This window comes from Rhamphochromis sp. 'chilingali', assembly GCF_963969265.1.
Source record: "Rhamphochromis sp. 'chilingali' genome assembly, chromosome: 12".
Lineage (NCBI taxonomy): Eukaryota > Metazoa > Chordata > Actinopteri > Cichliformes > Cichlidae > Rhamphochromis > Rhamphochromis sp. 'chilingali'.
Window position 1 is genome coordinate 16753724 of NC_137939.1, and position 13973 is coordinate 16767696.

Genomic DNA, 13973 nt, shown 5'->3' on the forward strand with positions numbered 1-13973 from the left:
ATCCCTATACTGCCTTTACATAGTGGTGCTTTTATTGGGTTTGAGTTGCCAACATGTCAAATGAGAGAAGGCAACCAGCTGCTCCTTCATTGTCTTGGTTACCAGGGTGATACCAAGGTTGCCCAAGATAGTGGGGATGACAACATCGTTATTAAGACCTTGTACTCAAATGGTCTTACAGAAAATAATGCACTTACTCCTGGCAAAGCTTTGTGTTAGTGTAGATATATGTGTCGTAAATTTGTAGGAGAATGGTGTTGTTCTCAGGTCATTTGCTTATGTGGATTTTTATTTTTTCCAGGTCAGACGTTGTTACTTAAATTTCAACTGTTATTGCTTCAAATTCTTTTTTCAGTAACAAATGTGATTTTGTTTTGTAGTACTGTGTTTTCCATCGAAACACTACCGCACTTTAATTTGCCTCATTCTAACAGAACTTGAACAAGTTTTATTTCCAATAAGCAACTCTAGTGTCTTCAGTAAATCCTCTTTTATCTTCATGCTGAAACTACATGGTCCTCTACTTTTAACAGTGATGGGTATGATTCCCTCCCAGCTCAGCCTAATAAACCTCATACTTTGTGGAATAAATAACCTAGCTATAGTAGAACTTAACCTCTACTATAGCTTTTCCTTCTAATAATATAGCACTCAAATTTTTGCATTGCTTTGTTACACTAGGACTATCTGATTGATACCTTTATTTTTCGTTTAGTGAAAATGTTTCTCAGCTTATTAATACACAAGAAAAGGATGTTAGGGAATATGCTGCACAAACATCAAGAAGTTGCAATGTAATTGCTAATTTCTCCCTCATAAATGAAGTCATCATGAAATAATTTTATTGGTATATGTGCTCATATTTCTGTCATTCTGCTGATCTACTGGTGTGCTAGCTATGTTTAAATATTGTAAATATTCAAGAACTGTATGTATACATTTTTCCCCCTGTTTTTCTGCAACATGGTGTGACTGTTTTCAATCTGGAAAAGCCTAAATGTCACAAAAACAATAACTATATGACCTGTTCATCCCTATTGCAAACAAGAAGCATTTCAGAGACAATCCCTGATGTAACCTACTGTCCTACCCTAACTCTAAACTGATCTGTCACTCGTATCACACACCTTGCTGTCCTCATACATGTTCTGAATTCTCAGATAATTCTCTGGCACTCTTGATGTCCTCATTCAGTACTACTGTTTCTCTTTTGGCACCGAAAAGATCTTGAAAAGTTCTTTGAACAAATGAATGCAAATAAAGCTCTTGGACCTTCTCAATACTCTCAAAGTAAACGCTACATCTGTGGTGCTGTTTCTCAGCATGAAGCTACACTGCTGCTCACTGATTGTCATCTCTTTCCTTAACATAACGTTAACAACTCCTTCCCATAGCTTCATGGCATTGCTGTTTAACTTTATCCCTCTGTAGTTACTGCAGCCCTGCACATCACCCTTTTCCCATTCCTCAGACAGACATCCTCTCACTCTCTTTTAACCTGACTCAGTGGGCTACCGGTCCTACTCATGAAAAAAGACACATACTGGACTTGGTGCTAACCCAGGGTTTGGATGTGTGCGTCACAGAAACATCCAGCTTGTGCCTCCCTGATCATTTTCCTGCACTGTTCACTTTATCATTGCTGTTCACTTTAGCACATGCTGTGTGCTCCAGCATGCAAAAGATGGGCGTTTAATGCTTTAATAGTGCCTAAAATTTCAGTTGCATTTATGGATTCTGGAATAATGAATTTGAGCTGTGAAAGCGTCAAGGACCTTTCTGATACTTTTAATTTAACCTGCACTGATATCTAGGACTCAAGAATTGCTCCGCTCAGGGCTGTGCGCACTAAGCTATTATCAGAGCCATGGTTGAATGAACATACGTGCACCCTTAGATGCAATTACAGACGTGCTGTGAGGAGATGGAAAAAAGATAGGCTGTATTTCTTTACAGATTCTTAGGAACTCTCTTTCTGCTTACCAAGAGGCTGTAAACACGGCAAAGTCTCAAACCTAGTGTCCACAAATAGCCACAAGCCTCAGGTACTTTTTAATGTCTTGATGCATGGTCAATCATCCAGGTAAGTAAATCCCAAAAGGTTCATTCTGTTCATCTGGATGTACAGAAATGTTTCATCACTCATCCAAGTGACTTCTTCAGTCTCAGCTGACTGCCGGTTTTCCCAGTTATGCCACTCAACTTTGGACTATCATATTTCTTCTTCGTCTTCATCCATTTCACTGGTGGTTGGCAACCCACTTAACTGGAATTGCAAGAAGTTGTACTGCTCTTTAGTGGAAGAGAATGTAATTGTCTTGTCAATATACACCGCTCGCTTAGAGCACCAATAAGGTGAAATTGGATCTTCCATGCCACATCTGATCATTTCTCATAGCACACTTATGTGCTGTGGCACTGTGGTTGGGAAATACTTCCTTTCAACAAATGTATGGATTGCCAGATGAAAACTGAACTGTGCCATGAACACTGGCTAAGTAATGATCTGTGATTAAGTGTTGAGGTGATTCATTTTACAAAATTTACAGTGTGATACTTCTAGTCCTTTGACTAAACCTGAACTCGAAAGTGGTAATGGGGGCAAAAAACTGCCATTGACCAGCTAACTTTTATGCTTTTAATTTTGCCTTAGTGGGGAAACCTCCATGAGACTTCTGGTGTTTATTGGGATGATAATTATACCTAACAAAATGCCTGATAATGAGTTGTTTTCTCCAGTCTGAATGTTGAAAATATTATAATTAAAGCAGAAAATTCGATATAAAAGGGCAACTGAACCAAACCATAATCCTACCTCTAACCCTCATGTAATCATACACCAGCAAGTGTACAGTCCTGAGCCTTACAGTATTTAAACTGATTGATCCTTTTTGTATTTAAATACTTGGTTGCTCACAGGAAGAAAAAGCGCTTCAAATAATGAAAAGCTTTATATAATCTAAACCTGGAATGAGATAAGACTAATGCAGATCCAAATGCATGATGCAGTAGCCAATTAAAAACAATTAGCAAACCTCTAAAAGGGTGTTTCAATGATATCATTTTACTTTCATTAGCTCAAAAGGTCTTTGCATTTCAAAAATATTGTGCTACTCGTCCTAATAAGAGTCAATACAATTTGAATATTTTTTCCTCACATTTGATTTTGAACATGTGTTCAAACATATTCAGATTCTAAACAAAAACTGGCTAGTATGAACAGGAACAGCCTGTGCAGGGCTAATATGCATTTACATTTACTGTGGTAAAGAAATCCAGATGCCACGTCTGTCATCTTCTGCTTTTTATCACTGTACACAAAAATTAAATGTTTTGCATTCTTGCAGCATTACACATTATAACACATTACACAGGTGTTATAAATGTTCCATACAAAGCTAAGTGTGACTGTAGTAGTCAATCATACTGAAGAATACAGCTGGTAAACAAAGATGTCTTTGCATATTTTCAGTTTTTTCATTCCTCACTGGTTTCTATATTTCCACACAGATGTGCATAAAACAGTTTCCTCTATTTTCTAGTTATTTTTGAAATTTTTAAGGTATTAAGATTTTGATTTATTGTTATGCTGGGGTTTGCTATCTGTCAAGCCAACTCTGATTTAGTGCTTTTGCTGGTGGCATTTGCTTGGTTACTGGTGGCATGAGCGGCCACTTACCAATACTGGCTGTTCTAATTGTTTGCCAACAGACCCCCATTGAAGGGTGAAAGCTTACCCTGCTTAGTTGCAGCTTTCTGGCATATATTGTTTTCCCACACACACCATCATTCCTCCTTCAAAGAAAAAGTACTCTGTTATTAAATAATTTTTTGTATTTTATTGGAATGTATTTATCACTTTATTGTAATTATTGTTTATTAGTTAAAAAAAAAGCTATTACAGTGAAAATTTGCTTTTTAAACTACTAATGGATAGATGATCTCATCCACAATTTCGTCGTACATGTACAATGACAATGAAGAGCTATTCTATTCTATTCTAGTTCCATTTGCTCGCATACTAAATTTTGATAATATCCACAAAGCTGAGGGTATTTAATCGTAAACCACAGTAAAAGACAGATTGAATATATCAATCCAATTCCCTCCAAGCTCAACACCACTTTATTTAACTCTAATGTTTCATATGTTTTACTATTATATATTGTTTATGATTGTAGTATGGCAGCAGAGGAACATGTAGGAGTGATTGCTGTACTGCTGATGTAGCTTACAGATAAGCAAAGAACACACGTGTGAAGATATACTATAGCATCTTCAGAACGCTGATAAACTGTCAGCTGTAGTACAGCAGCTGCCAGAGTTACGTCACTGCCTTTGATACTGAGCTAGATAGCATCGCAAAGATCAACCAATCAGGACGAAGCCCCAACAACAACATTATATGCATGTTTGCTTTGCTTTGGTTCATACGGTAGTGACAGCCAACATGAGGCTACAGTAGCTACAATACCCCACCTCCTCACCCAAAGGCATAATTTAGCATGGACTTCTACTGCGTGACAGAAAACCTATTTTTCCTACTTTGAAGTTTTCCCTGTCTTTGAAGTTTACACTTTCAGTTTGAGTCTTTACTTGCTGAGTGCATGTAAAGTACTCTGCTGTGCTATTCCCTAAAGCATGTGTGTGCTGTCTTTGTTCTCTGGCAGATCTTCTAAGGATGACAAAAGCTCATTGTCTCTTTTGCAGCTCTTGAACCTGTGTGATGTTGAGCAAGCTCTGTATATTAGTCACACCACACATTACTGAGAGATCTCAAATACACACTAAGAAGAGGTGTTATTACTGCACCTTTGTATTGTGATATTTTCATCATTTCATATTAGCTTTTTCATTTTGTTCTTGATACATAGCAGTAAATCAGTCCACCAGCACTCACTTTAGTCAAGCCGTGTTGAGAAATCAACCTTTAATTAAAACGCTTGTGCTATAATAAACACCTAGTTTTAAATGGCACACAGTATACAAGACATGCTAACTAGATATGTCGGATGGTGTCAGCTGATCCTTTAGTTGATGTGGGCTCAGCTAATCTGCTAGGTTTGCAGCTAAAATTAACTTTGTGGCCTGCCTGCCATAATAACACAGTGCTTGACTAACTGTTTTTGTATTATTTGAAAGTATAGCAGTTGCAGCAACTTCAGATATGCAATGGGTAAATCAAATGCAAAGGAAGTGTTTTCACTAATCTTGAAATGGTCTGCAAAAAAACCCAACAACAAATACAGATCTATTCATAAAATATGCATAAAATAAATAATATATAGTGAAGAGGATCTTTAGTTTGCTACAGTAGCATTTATTAAAATGTGTGTTAAATATGCTGGTTAAATTGTGATAGGTACTGCACTGTAAAAACTGTGATTGGGATTAAACATCAAATATCTGATCGGTTTATCAAGATATCGCATGTTTGCAAAAGTGCTTCGACGTTTTCGGAGCATCTGCTACCCACCAGCTCGATAGCAAGCCGGGAGCTCGAGGGTCACTGAAGCCGCTGAGAACGGCACATCATTTTCAGATCACCGCCGAGTTTCGCTACTCAGTTTAAACGTAATGTATAAGTCACTTAGACAACCTAAAAATAAAAATGTTATTGTTTGGCTTTTTTCAGTGTTTTATTTGTTCGTGAGTAAATCGGTTTGGCTGAGATTAAAGTTATTAGATTAGATAAAATAAAACTTTATTAATCCTCCGGGATTTTCACACAGCTGAATAAACGTCAAACAGAAAACTGATTAAACAAAAGTGTGAGACGGTCGAAAATTTACGCCAGTGTCCTGTTATATTTTAGATAGCAAGGAGCAGACGGCTGAGTTTATTAAACTCCACCGAGACAGCGGTGACGCTAATCAGAAGGCTAGACCGTCCAATTTCCCCAGCCGTTTACTTCGAGCCTACCCAACCTTCTGGGGACCCGGCCCACGTAGACCGCGAAGGCCGGGTCCTCAGGAGGATGCAGCCCATGAATTTGGACACGACCAGAGTGGCGGAGTTTGAAATATTACTCTTTCTGGGTCACAAAATAAACTTTTAAGATATTTTCATGCGAGAATGGTGCTGTGTAAACTTCAAATACCTGCTCGGTTTATCAAGACATCTCTGTCATGTAACGGTGTGTGGCAGGCAGGAAAATAGGACCCAAACGCAAACTCACGGGAAAACAGAACTGAACTCAAAATGCAGCTTTATTGCTGACAGGTGACAAACGATAACAGTGATACAAAAGCAATGCAAAACTAAACTGGGAAGCGCTAATTGTAACACATACCAGAAGACACGGGGAAAATCACACACAGCATGAGGGACGATGCAACGCTGACTCAGAGAAACACAGGGCTTAAATACACAGAGGGATAACGAGGGAATGAGACACAGAAGGAGAGCACAGCTGGGAGTAATCAGGCTGGACGAGACAAGCAAAGCAGGACACATTCACATAAGACATGGACCATCAAAGTAAAACAGGAAGTATCATACAGAGACGCAAACTTGACACAGTGGAGAAAGCAACAAAGGCTACGTTCACACTGCAGGTCTTAATGCTCAATTCCGATTTTTTGATCAAATCCGATTTTTTTGTCTGCTCGTTCACACTACAAATAAAATGCGACAGCAAACGCGCTCTAGTGTGAACGCTCAAAGCGGCCCGCATGCGCAAAAGAAGATGTCACACACAACGAGCTCTGTTTAGACCCAGAGCAACAGTATTGTTTGACTGATGGCCCTTAATATGCAGACTTCGGACTTCGTTTCCCAATTTTTGCTTTAAGTTATTTTGTTATTTACATAATAATGTAAATAACCTAATAATGATCCTTATTGCTGTTTAAGAGAGGAGCGGTGCTTCAAATGATAGCTGCAGATTTCTGTCAGAATCTGCAGATTACAGTACAAATAAAATGTTCACATTGTCTTCCCAACAGTTTCACTAACATCTACACTGGATGGCCAGGAAGCGTTCGCGATGTCTTCTCGGGCGCTTCTCTGGCGCTGATAATTGGCTTCAGTCTTGTGTCGGTGACGTAAAAGGCGGATTTAATGCGACTTGACCGTTCAAACAGCAGTCGCTTTCTAAAACATCGGATATGTATCGGATTCAGTACCACATACGAAAGTGACCCAGATCGGATTTGAAAATATCGGATTTGTGCCATTCACACTGTCATACCATGATCGGATATGGGTCGCATAGGGTCAAAAAAATCGGATTTGATGCGCTTTCGCCTGCAGTGTGAACGTAGCCTAAGAAACGCAGAGACAAACCATAAGGCAGAGGACTCTAAGAACCAAAATACGCGGAGGGAAATACTCAGCTTGGAACACAAGAAACTAGACTAGAGGGAGTAACAAAAGACCAACCATGAGAACATAATGCACAATGCAGAGGGACAGAAAACAAACTCAAACATGCAAAGACACACAATTACACAGAACAGAGGGGACACAGAGAGACATGAAGGGCAAGGGATCAAAACTAGAAGCCATAGAATAAATCACAGAAGTACCATATTACAAACATCACAAGGAACTAGAAACGCTGGGTCAGGGGAAACATGGAACAAACACAAAGAGAGACGAGGGCTCAAAAATACACAGAGGGGCACACAGGGGGTAAGAGTCACGAAGGGAAAACACTTAGGGAACAACACAACAGGACAACTCAGGAAACATGGCCTAAATAAGGAATGAAATACAAAAATACAAGAAACTAAGAATACTGGGCCCACATGGCCCAGGACCATGACAATCGCATATTTGCAAAAGTGCTCTAATAGGAGAGTGATAGTAATTATTACTCAGTAAAAACGTGTATGAGTAGTTTTAATCAAATCTAAGCAAAGTTCAACAATTTTGAGATGTTCAGTTATTTAAATTTACACAGTTTTGTTTGGGGTAAATTCAGCAATGGTTTGTTGAGTAGATTTTTAAAAAAAATCGTTTGAGTACCAAAAAAATTTAAGAAATCTAATAGATTTAACTGATGAAAGCATTTTCATTTTAATCATTGTACACTTCCGCCCATAATCCTTTGTGCCACGTGCAGGAAACACGCGCTTCATGCGTGGACATCTCCATTTCGTCAGAGGTAAGACTTCTTAATTTTTATTAATCCTTTATTTATCCAGGTAAAAAAATCTCATTGAGATTAAAAATCTCATTTCCAAGAGAGACCTGGCATCATATCAGCAAAAGTCACATACCACATAGGTATATAACATTTAAAACAAATACAATATCCCATACAAACATGTGTAAAATATACAATAACAGATCAAATTAAGAGTACATTAAAAACAATCACACTGAGTAAAAGAGCTGTTCTCTCCTTCCTTTAAGACAGACTTAAACTCTCCCAAGGTAACCAATTCTGATAATTTCAGTTCCTTCTGCAGATTATTCCAGGAAGCAGGGGCAGCGTATTTAAAAGCAATCAATTGTATGATTTTGTTCGAACGAAGGTTGTATTGGTTGTGGTTTTTACACATATAAACACATAAATAAGATGGAACCAGCCCAAGGAGAGATTTATAGATAAAGATCAACCAATGGGAGAGTCTGCGAATATGCAAAGATGGACATTTAGCAGCAGCATACAAAGAACAATGATGTACATGATTTTCATAGCCAGTAATAAAACGTAAAGCACAATGGTACACAGTATCCAACTTCTTTAGGTAATGGGCAGGTGCATTCATAAAAAGCAGGTCACCATAATCCAATAAAGGTAAAAAGGTTGCACGAATCAAATGTTTTCTCACTTGGAGGGAGAAACAGGATTGGTTTCTAAAAAAGTAACCTAGTTTTAGTTTTAACTTCGACACAAGCCTTTGAATGTGAGTCTTATATATGTGTTCAAATATAAGACACGGTTTAAACAATAACGTATATCGGTTTTGAGTAAAGGTTTTAAACAGTATGATACGTCAAAATTTTATTAATAATCATCACTGTAATGATAGTATCATATTTTTACACAAATGACAGTTAGTGGACTGCTAGCACAAGGTCACTTTCCAAGCCTTCACGACTGTGTTACTGAACAGCTTTAACTAACCACATGTTTTACCGTATTAAAAAATATCAACGATATATTCCGATGAGTTTTAACGTCTTTCATCCACGTTTAAAAGTTCATGAAAAGGTTTTGCGCTCAGTTGTGAGTGATTTAGTTTAAATCATTTGTGCCGGATTTTGTCAGCCACAGTCAGTTTTTCGAAGCTTTTGTCTCGATGCAGTGGTTTTCAGTTGTGGTTAATGAAGCTAAAGTGGCTCAGTCCAGCGACATAACTGTTTTTTCGCATCATGCTGTCGGAGCCCCATGACTTTATGGCGTTATTTTTGTGCCACTATTCTGAGCGCACGTAAAAAAAAAAGTTTGCAGGAGAAATTTATTTTGCATTTTGAGGAGAAATTTATTTTGAGCTGACAAATGCGTCCTCCTTTTAGGTTTGTCTAAAGGTTTGTGTTCGTTTAGAGGCGTTAAGTCCGTGTCAGTGTGTTTATATTTACTGTTAAGAGTAAATATCTCACAAGAAAATTTGTAGAATCATTATTAGAAAATAACAGTAAACGTCCTTATATGTTTTGAAATGTGTTAATCTATTGGAATGACTGCATATCAAGTGCTCACATTTGCAATTTTGAAAAAAGGGGGTAGAATTATCTTAAACATCTTTAGTCAGAGATTTTATTACTTTACCTATTACTGTTTAACAAATTTGTGATATCTAGACTTATATATAGATGTCACGTTGTGATCTGTCACCAAATTGCTACAGAAACCAGGGCCTATCCCCTTTTTAATCTAATAAAGAGTTTCCTTGTGTTATATAGGAACCTCACCTTTAAAATGTTAGCATTAATTTAAACATGTCTTTAACAAACATGTTTGTGTAAATTTTTTATTTTGGAGACTGCTATTAATGATAATGTTGCTTTCCTTTCAGGTAATGGAAGATCCCTCAACTTAAATTCACCTGATCAGCATGTAGACTGTGCATTATAAAGTAAGTTGTGATAACATGTTATATTAAATTAAACTAATGGTTTTGAAATTGAAGCGGCATAAAATTACCAAGTTGACCCCACTTAATCTAACTTATTTGTTTTTGTAAAAACAATAAGTAGAAAATAATTGCTTATTATTTGTAGGATTTTTTTCTTCTTCTCTATAATCTCAACATCAAATGTGTATAGATACCCATGCTCTTACATTTGTCATGAAAAACTATTTAGATTCTTAGATATATATTTTTCCATCACTTTAGGACCTGGCAAATGGGATGGCAGTGTAAGATATGCAAATCTTTTTCTACTACAAAGGGGAATCTTCTACGTCATTACAGATTACAACACGCAACATTTGGTCGTGGACAGCACCAGCCATGTCTGTATGGCAGTTGTCCTTGCACATTTAAAACACAAGGAGCCCTTCGCACACATTTGTCCAGATACCATACTGCTGAAGAGAGTCCAAGGCCTGGAGTGATCACTGCATTTAAGTGTTTGGCTTGCACTGCTTTTTGCTCTACTCAGAAGGACTATTTTCAGCATATAGGAAATCACTTGAAGAGACACGAAACTGTATTTTGCGTTTTTAATGGATGTGACTTTTGCACAAATATATACAATACATTTCTAAAGCACAAAGGCAGGAGACATACATGTTGTTCCTTAACTGATTTTAAGAAAGAAGTCTTGGAAAGTCATCCTAGTCAGAACACTGACCATTCTGATGTCCCTGAACTCAACAGTGATGAATGCTCTAGTGATGATGATCCAGAAAGTGCATCTTGTACTGTTCTTCAAGGACTTGGCTTACTTCTACTCAAGTTAGAAAGCACTTACAATGTTTCAGTGAGGTGCATTAATGCTTTGGTTGAAGATCTCTTCTATATTTCTTCTTCAGCATCTGTGGAGGCGGTTAAAAATATAATTGATTCAGCACTGAAATCTAACAAATGCACAGTTGACCACACTATCATAAAGGACTTGGCTGAACAGTTGTGCAGCTCTCATCCCATTAGCAGAGCTCTTGGAGCAGGCGGGCCACTTGGTTCAGCTTTTAAGAGAAATAAGTATTTTAAGGAGCATTTCCAGTTTGTGGATCCTATTGAATATATTCTTGATGCTGAACAAAAAAAAGAGCTTTCAATATGTACCAGTTCTAAAGACTTTGCAAGAAGTACTGAAAAACAAAGATATTGCAGTGGAAGCCTTTTCGAGGTGCTCAAGTAGCACAGGGCATTTTGAGTCCATTTTTGATGGTACGTGTTTTAAGGACAATGACTTTTATGCTGTAGAAGAAACAAGACTCTCTATAATAATTTATGTTGATGAATTTGAGGTGTGTAACCCATTAGGAACCTCTCGAAAAAAACATAAAATAACTGCAGTTTATTGGGTTTTGGCCAATTTGCCATCGAGATTACAGTCTGCCTTAACATCAATACAACTAGCTTTACTTTGCAAATTTGTTGATGTGAAACAGTTTGAATACAAAGTAGTATTGGATCCACTTTTGAAAGATCTTGTCACTCTTGAACAGGAGGGGGTTTTTATTTCATATTTAGGGAGAAATATTAAAGGCGCCTGTTAGGTTTTGTATTGTTGATTGTCATTTATGCTTAGAAATATTTAACCATATATGCTTAGAGGTGTATAATCAATTGTGTAGTGATAGCACTGTGATCTTTAGCAGGCTGCAAAGGCTTGGTGTGCATTCTAGAGTGGAATGCACACCCACATCCTAGGAGCATAAGAGAGGTCCTATCTTCTCTTTGTTGATACAGTATATGGTATAGCAAACACACGTATATCTCTCTAAGTATAAGAGCCTTTTGTTCAGATGGACCCGCTAGACTCCTGGCACCAGCTTTGGGGAGTCTTCACAGGGTCACATCTTGACCTCACACAAATCACACACACACACACACACACACACACACACACACACACACACACACACGCAAGGTACTCTTTGTGTGTATGAAGACGTCATATGTTAATGAACCTATGCATATTCATGTAACCTCAATAAAAGAGCAGTGTTACGGGAGAATGGACGAGAGCAACTGGGGTCAAGCGAAGGAATGGCGTTTGTCCGGTTCTCTCCCGTGCACGAGAAACATGAAGAACTTTGCCTACTTCGTGTCTTGCTTGCAGTGTAATTATATTGTCCTCAACGTTCCAGCGAATAGGTTCAAGCTACAAACCTATCAGCGCCCTACACTGTGTTGTAGCTGATAACCTTGGTGCTTGTTGAAAGTTTTAACGGGCCATATGTTTGTAGATTCTGCCTTGGACATTCTTCAGAGTACCAGACATAAGAAGTACGGTCTGGGGTCTTCCCACTTCGAAAAAAGGATGACTATGTTTTACACGTACAAGCTGTCAAAGAAAATCCTAATTTAGTGCCTTATTTTGGCTTAAAGCGGTCATGTCCATTAACTGATCAACTTAATAATTTACACTTTGTGTCTGGATACCCACCAGATGTCCTTCATGACCTTTTTGAGGGAATAGTGCCAAGAGAGTTAGCATTGTGTTTTCAAGTTTTTTTGAAGAAGCACTACTTCAGTTTGACTGAACTGAATAATATAGTCACATGTTTTCCATATAAGGGCTCAGACAAATTGAACAGTCCACAAGCAATCCCTTCAAATTTTGCTGGTCGCAAAACTGTAGGAGGAAATGCTCATGAAAACTGGGCCCTAATACGTTTGTTGCCTTTCCTTGTTGGTTTACGTGTACCTGAAGATGATTGTCACGGTCCCCGTGCCTGCTCGGCTGGCCCTGTGTGGCTACATGTTATGTTTTGTCTTTTCTCTCTCTCCTCTCTCTCTGCCTGGGCGGAGCTCATTGTGAGCTCCCGGCCTCCACCACCTGTAGGCAATCACCTGTGGCTCCTCACCCTGTTTGCTCCCGCTACTTAAGGCAGTGACTGAGAGCACCTCGCCGCTGGACTATTGAATAACGCTCGTCAGTGCTACTTTAGCCTCAGCCAGTTTTGAGCTCTGTCCATAAAAGTTCCGTGCTAACCCTTGTTCTCTGTATGCAGATTTCTCGTGTTTTGGTTTGGAGACTCTGGACGCTTTTCCCGACCCCGCTCTGCACCCCTGGGAACCCTGGCCCCCTTCTCCCTCACCTGTATATAGTGCACCTGGAGTGTGTAAATAAACCTGTTTTTCTGAGACTTCAGTCTGCGCCGAGTCCTCCCTGCTCCTCCGTGACAATGATCCTGTTTGGCAACTTCTTCTGACTTTGAAGGACATTGTTGAGTTAGTGGTTGCCCCTGTTCACACAACACAAAGTATTGCCTACCTTTAATTTAAAATATCTGACCATCGTGTCAGATATTTGGAAGTTTTTCCTGATCAAAGGCTCACACCAAAACACCATTTTTTGGAGCACTACCCTGCTTTAATAGAAAAATATGGGCCATTGGTTGGAGTATGGACAATGTGCTTTGAGGCGAAACACAGATTTTTCAAGCAAGTTGTGAGACACACTAACAATTTCAAAAATGTGTTGCTGACCCTTTCTACAAGGCATCAAATGATGATGGCATACCACATGCAATCAAAAGAGGTGAAACCTGCCCTGCTTGTCACAAAAATATCCAGAATGCCTGTAGATGTGCTGCATCCAGACATACAGGCAGATTTGAGAGCAAGATCACCATCTCTGACTTGTGTGCAGCTTGCCACCACTGTCACCTACAGTGGAACAAGATACACTGCTGGGATGATCCTGTCTAATGGTTCAACATGTGGACTACCAGACTTTGCTGAGATAATACAGATAGTCGTTTTGGACAATTGTGTATATTTCATTGTGAAGTTACTTGCTGCATGGTATGTAGAGCATCTGAGATCTTTTCAACTGGAGGACACTGGCAAGATCAGTCTTTTGGAGCAGCAGAAACTTGGTGACATGTGGCCCTTGGC

At 38.7% G+C, this 13973-nt stretch overlaps 1 protein-coding gene across 2 annotated transcripts in view; it reads right to left on the reverse strand.

Annotated features, from left to right (window-relative positions):
- LOC308407811 (uncharacterized protein) overlaps window positions 1–13973 on the reverse strand; it is a gene marked incomplete at its 3' end in the record, with an annotated part of 42672 nt that overhangs the window by 14189 nt on the left and 14510 nt on the right. The window contains exons 2-3 of one of the 2 annotated variants that reach the window (XM_080899699.1): window positions 13206–13318; window positions 10873–10936 (exon numbers count right to left, since the gene is read on the reverse strand). The exons of the other annotated variant lie outside the window; for it this stretch is intronic. The remainder of the gene's footprint in view (window positions 1–10872; window positions 10937–13205; window positions 13319–13973) is intronic. 2 annotated transcript variants of the gene reach the window in all.